At 28.1% G+C, this 7,092-nt stretch overlaps 1 long non-coding RNA gene across 1 annotated transcript; it reads right to left on the bottom strand.

Annotated features, from left to right (window-relative positions):
- Window positions 1–723: 723 nt before the first annotated feature.
- On the bottom strand, window positions 724–4,021 carry LOC120091836. The gene is made up of 2 exons (XR_005485847.1): window positions 3,851–4,021; window positions 724–1,211 (listed from the first exon to the last, which is right to left on the bottom strand). It is a non-coding gene; the product is annotated as an uncharacterized LOC120091836 (long non-coding RNA).
- Between the last annotated feature and the right edge of the window lie 3,071 nt (window positions 4,022–7,092).

Below are 7,092 nucleotides of genomic sequence, written 5' to 3'. Positions count from 1 at the left end.
GAACACCTGCCCCCGTCCCCGCCTTCAAATGGCGGGGGCGGGGGCAGGGATGAGGGGAATTTCCGCAGGGGGCTGGGACGGGGGACCTCCCCCGCCCCGCCCCGACCCTGTTGCCAACCCTATATGGTGTCTTTTCTCACCTCTATCCAAAATTAAAGACCTTGTTTGATAGCAATTTTTTTTTTTTTAGAAATAAGGCAAAATTTCTTAAATTTTTCTTTTACCTTTTAAGATTTTTTAATTTTTTTTAAATGAGTAGAAATTTATGTTTGTTTTTCTCCCAGATTTCTTATTATGATTTTCTCAATTTTCTTAAGAAAACACTTGAGTTCATGAGCCAAAATTTTTAAAAAAAAAAAAAAAAAATCTTTAATCATTTTTTTTTTTTTTTTTTTTTTTTAGTTTTTGGCTAGGCTTTTAAAAGATTGGTTGAAAGTAAATAATATGTTAAGGAAGTTTAGAGGTGAAATAGAATTTAGAAGCTTCATTTTCGAAAATAAGAAACCAAATGATTCCCAAATGGACTTGAAACGGTGTATTTTTATAACTACAAACTTATATTAGAGTCATTTTAAAATGTCTTTTTAAGTGTTTAAAACATATCTTTTACCCGTAAACATTTATTTATGAGTATTTAGAAAGTCATTTCAAATTCAATTACTTCTCTTTGGAAGAATTCCCACGCGACACAATGCTTGAGAAAGGAAATCAAACAAAATTATATATTTGATAACCAGCAAAAGATCAGTTCTTACTGACCCCTTCCACTTTATTTATATTATTTGTAGTGATTCATGACATGAAAGCAAATAGTTAAGCTTACATAATAATGTAACATGGAAGGAATTAAAAGTCAACACAATATCCCCTTGTTGCACCCATTGGAATGTTGCATTCACAAGGTGCAGCACAGGGGAGTAGTCCACCACCACAGAAATTTCCAAAACATGAGGGGCGCGGCGGTGCCGCTTTCATCATTTTTCTCGGGGTGTCGTTGCTACCGTCAGAGAAGAGGCGAAGTAGATCGTTATCGTCTTCATTTTCCTCAAATCGACATTCATCGTTCGGGATGAATTGAGCTAAATAACTCGTAAATATCATCATCATCAACACCACCACCAAAGCTAGCTTCTTTCCCTCATTTTTGCTCTCTTCTTCTCTTGCTCTTCTCTTTAGTTATTTGCTTCTATTCCTCCCTCTAGATAGCTCCCCTATTTATTGTGAAAGATGAATGTTAATTAAAATATTATATGAGGAGCAAGTTTTTTTTGTTTTTTTTTTTTCCTTTTTTCTCTTTAAATAAAAGTGTGAAACCTTATCCACACGTGAGAAACATTGCAAAAATGAGAGAGGAGAAAAAAAAAAAAAACAAAGAATTTACCAACCATATTCTGCCACGTAGAAACAAAAATGATTTTGAATCAAATGAATGGTGGGTAGATGATAAGTATTATATATATATATATATATTTCTGCCACGTAGAAACAAAAATGATTTTGAATCAAATGAATGGTGGGTAGATGATAAGTATTATATATATATATATATATTATTTCGCACGTTAACTGTTTTCCAATACAACGAATGAAAATGTTTGAAGATTTAAATCTTCTATCTATAATGATGACACGTTAATAGTTACTCAATTATACTATTTTTTTTTATCTTACAACATGTTAATAATAATTTAATTAACATTTGTATGGTAACGATTTGATTTTTAATTTTTTCTTTTTAAAAATTAAGTATATAGACATTATTTTTACCTCCAATTTTTTTCTTTTATTACCTATTTTTTATTAATGGTTTAAAAATCAAGCCAAAATTTGAAAATTAAAAAAAAGTGGTTTTTATTTTTTAAATATGTCTAAGAATTCAACCATTATATTTAAGAAAGATGCAAATCATTGTAAAAAATAGGGAGAAAGAAAACTTATTTTTAAAAAATCGAAAACAAAAAAACGAAATGATTGTCAAACGACGCTTAAGAAATCTTCATTTTGAATTATTAAACTACTTAATAGGACCACATTTCAATTTTTCAATGGACTGTATATTATATTATTGTTTTCTTGGAAAGAAACAATGAAGATCATGAAAGATTATCCTCTCTTGTCCACATGTGAAAGATCAGTACATTGTTACTCTTTTTCAGCAACAACTCGTTTCAATAATTTATTGTGTTTTTTTTTCTCATCAATATTTTTTTTCTTCATATCATCTTTCTCATAACAATTTGTCATTATCTTTCTTTTAAGTTTATAGTATTTAGAGAAGGATTTTTTTAACCTTTTTAAATATAAAAAATATTTAAAAATCTTTACATTTTATAGTAAAAAATTTAAAAAGTACGAAATATTTTTGAAACTTTTTGCTATAAAATATAAATATTTATAAGATTTTTTTTTTCAATATAAAGAAATGGGAAGAGAGAGAAGGTAAAAGAGAAGAGGGACAAATGCATGAGAAACGTTGGGATACACAAAAGACAAATTGTCGTGGTTCTTTAGGAATCGTCTAAAGCAATGGAATCATTCATTTTAGGCTAAATTATTTAAAAAAATATTTCAAAGTTTTCAAAAGTGGTATTAGTATCTTTAAATTTTAAAATAATGTTCATACATATTCTCTTACTCAACCCATAAATTTTAATGGAAATCGTTATCTCACAGTTCAAAAGTATTTTAAACTTTCAAAGTTTCATTGATACTCTAAAAAAAAAATGCCTTTGATAATATCTCTAAAAAATATCACTAAACTTTCAACAATTGCATCAATATTCTTACCTAACCTATAAAAAAAATTAAAAAATGCTCTTACATTTACTATATAGATGAAAATTCACTACAAGAAATTTGACCATTTCCAACCACAAAAACTATAAGAAAAAGTAGGCCTGAAAAGTGTTGGGAAAATTTTTTCCAGTGCTATTTCAACCTCGATTGAAACGTCTCATCGAAAAAGGTTATACCTACTCCAAAATAGACTAGCATCAGGAGATCGAATTCTCTCGACACCAAAATGAAATTTTTGGGATGGCATTGGGAGAGGCTGAATCTCCTAATGCTCAATTCTTAAAAAAAAAAAAAAAAAAAAAAAAAAAACGTCGAAAAATCCACCCTCTCCCGATGCCAAGCCAACGCTCTTTTTGTTTTTATTTCTTTTATATTATTAATATTAGAAAGTTGTGTGCAAAACCAACTAATATGTTTAATATAATTATAATATTATTCATGTAAAAATCAATCAATATAAAGTGAAAGTAAATTAAAAATAAATCCAAACTTTATTCATGACATTAATTAAGGCAAAAATAAAATTACGTAACATCTCTACAAATAAAAAAAAAAAAGTTTGCTTGTTCACTTGCTCTCAGATTATGTGAGTTGAAAATTGAAATACCTACAAAGAACAAATTTAATTTTTAATTTCAATAGTATTTAAATAAAAATATTAAACTTAACTAAAACTAATTCTGGCTTATTCACCATTTAACAAAAACCTAAACTTAGAAACTACACTCTACAAATCAAGTTTATACTGACCTCAAATTAATTTCAATACTAAAATAACAATTATATCCGTAGACTTAACCACCAAAAAACTTCAAATCCCTAAAAATAGTAACTTAAAATTTTGAAATCCCTAAAATTAGAAACCAAGAACTTGAAGTATCTAAAATTAGTAGTCAAGAACTTGAAAATTTTAAAAGTAGTAACTAAAACCATCAAATCTTTAAAATCATTTTAGTAACTAAAATTAAATATGTAGTGAAGTCACTCCAAATCCCTAAAACTAGTAATCAAAGAATTCAAATCCCTAATAATTTAGTAAAAAAACATATAATACCTAATGCAGTGGAAGGCGACGCCAACGGAGATGCAAAGAGCAGGGTGGGGGAGGGAAAATGAAGAAAAAAGAAAGAATAAAGAGAAGGGAAAGAGGAACGACAATAGCGGAGAGAGATGTCTATTTTTTTTCAACGAAGACCGTGCCCCATGGGGATCCGCCCTAAATGAGGTAGAGATTCCCCGTTTAGGTGAAAAATGGGAGAGGTGGGAAATTGGGTGGAGAAAAATTCCCCGAAAGCTAAATGAGGACGAGAACAGGAACATTCCCCGTCCCTACCTCTGTCCTGTTCCCTGTCCCTGCTCTGTTAGGCTTTTTTTTCTTATATTTATTATAATAATTTAATATTATTTATCTATTTTATTATATAAATATTATATCTAACTTTCAAGATTTATTGTTTAATGATCAAAGTAATGAATATGTTTGAATTAGTGTAAAAAAATTATATGTTTGAATTCTAATAAATTTAAATTATGTATATGAATAATTTGATAGATAATTATTAATTAAATATTTTTCATAATAGTGATTTATGTTAATTAAAAATCAAACTAGAAAAAAAATTCTACAGAGAACTCAATCACTAGGAATTATTCATGGGAATCTTCACACTGATTCCATAGAGAATTTAACGAAGAACAAGAATGAAATAGGGAGCGAAAAAATCATCGGACATCTCTATGTGTAGGTAAGGTGGTGGGGGCATGGATTTGGGAAGTGGGAAGAAAAATGGATTTGGGTGTGGTTTAAAGAAACAAAATGAAGATGAAAAAAAAAAAGGGATTTAAAGAACGTTCTCTCGACGCCAAACACAAACTGCCCGAAAAGGTAATTTTTTTTAAAAAAAAAACCTTTTTTATGCCTACATTTCGAGGGAGAGACTCTGAAATATTCTTTTATTCAAGACTTATCCTGATGCCAAATAAAAAGAGCATATTTTTCGTTCATCTACATGCCATTACACCTCCCTCTTTCACTTTTCTCTATCTTTCTTTGCTTTAAGCTATGGTCTAACATTTTCCTATTTTTTCTCTCTTCAATACCATTTTACCCCCCTTATATTATTTTTCAATCTCGAAAACTTCTCTTTTCAATCAAACTAGGCTAGCAAGATAAAAGAAGAATAATGAAACCTCTATGGAACGTTAGGATTTAAATTTTTTAGTGAGATCTCAAGAGTGAGTGTGAATGAATACATTTTGGTTTAATACCCAAAAAAAAAAAAAAAAAAAAAAAAAAAAAAAACAGAGATTATGTAGATGGGAGAGAGGAAATGGAAGAAGAATGACAAAGTATAGATAAATATTTTTTGTCCATTTACTAATATTAAGGTTAAGATTATATGGACTATAATAAAAAGAGAATGTGAAGTACCAAGAGATTTTCTAGAATTTAATATTTTAATAAAATTGTACATTAGTAGTTGAGTGTGTGTTAATAGTCAAATATATTTTTTTATCTGACTATTTTTCGATTTGGTAGGTTTTAAGGGGAGAATTGGATTTTGAAAATGTGTGAGACTTTATGTTTTACTTAAGTTTTGGTTTTTTATTTTTGTTGAGAAAACTAGTGTGAGAAATGGAAAACATGAAGAAAAATAAAAATATCTATATGAGAAGAAAAATGATATTTATATAATTTATTTTAAAATTGGTCCTAATCAAATATTATTGTTTTAATATCTTGTATTAAAATAAAATAATTATTATTTGAACCGTATTCAAATAATTTAATTCATTTGAAAATATGGAATTTAAATTCACGTAAGTTTTATTTTGAAAACCAAGTTATAACTAATTTGAAGTTTATTTAGAAATTTCAACTTAACAAAGTTTGAAATTCATTTGCAATTCTAGATTAAATCCAAATTATGAAGTATTTAAAATTCTATTCTCTAATAAAGTTAAAATTCGTTTTGCTATTTCAAACTACAATCATTCAAAAATTGTTTTAAAATTTAAAATTAATTTTTCATATTTAAGAAAGATGCATATTATTGAAAGAAACAGAGAGAAGAGGTCGAAACTATTTAAACAGAACTTTAAAAATGAAAAAAAGGCATACTTAGCAATACTAAATTTTAAAATCTTTATTTATTCTAAAATACAAATTTTGATTAAATGTTTTAAAGAAATTTCAAACTACAATCTATTTAAATTTCGTGCTTAAAATTAATTTGAAATTTATTGAAACTTCAAATCATTTAATGGAAATCTATATTAAATAGAATATGGAAGTTCGAATCTTATACCTTGAGATTGAGAATCCCATGCTTAATAAAAACTACGTATATAAGATAAAATCCAATTGGACAAAATATTTGGATATATCAGATGTCCTTAAAAAAAAAATATAAAACATACATATTTGATAAATGTAGAAATCAGGTGAAATAGAGAGAAAAGAAGGAGAAAAAATAATAATGATATTTGAAAACAAAAAATGGTGAAAATCGAAAATAGGAGGAAAGAAGAAATAGTAATAAGAATAATAAACAAATAATAAAGTATATTATAAAATAAACTGGGCCACCACTTTTATTAAATTCGAAATAAATAACATAAGAAATTAAGTGGGTCCCATTCCAGTTATTAAATCAAGAAATAAAAAATATAAAACGGAGTGAGGCCCACTATAATTATTTAAAAGAAAACTAAATGATATAAATAAGAGTGTGTCAAGGTTATAAAATGGAAGCAGACAATGGATGAAAAGATTAAGTTGATTGAAAAAAACAATACTTAACTTCCTAGATGGCAAAAATCTATTGGTGTTAAATGGGTTTACAAGACGAAGCTGAATAAAGATGGCCAAGTAACAAATACAAAGCTCGTCTTGTTGCAAAGGGGTGCAAGCAACAAATTGGCATTGAGTACAATGAAGTTTTCGCTCCGGTTGCAAGACATGATACAATTCGAATGGTGTTAGCATTGGCAGCACAAAGGAATTGGAAAATTCTTCAAATGGACGTGAAATCAGCCTTTCTGCATGGCAACTTGAATGAAGAAGTTTACATAAATCAACCCCCTGAATATGTTCAACAGAGTAATGCAAGAAAGGTATATCGCTTGAAGGAGGCTTTGTATGGATTGAAGCAAGCTCCTAGGGCTTGGTATAGTCGAATTGAGGCCTACTTTATTAAAGTTGGATTTGAAAAATGTCCATATGAACATACTCTCTTTATTAAATTCCAACATCCAAACAAGATTTTGATAGTATGTTTGTATGTAGATGATTTT

The sequence above is a fragment of the Benincasa hispida genome, chromosome 11 (genome assembly GCF_009727055.1).
Source record: "Benincasa hispida cultivar B227 chromosome 11, ASM972705v1, whole genome shotgun sequence".
Classification (NCBI taxonomy): Eukaryota; Viridiplantae; Streptophyta; class Magnoliopsida; order Cucurbitales; family Cucurbitaceae; genus Benincasa; species Benincasa hispida.
This window is presented reverse-complemented; position numbering and strand designations above follow the sequence as displayed.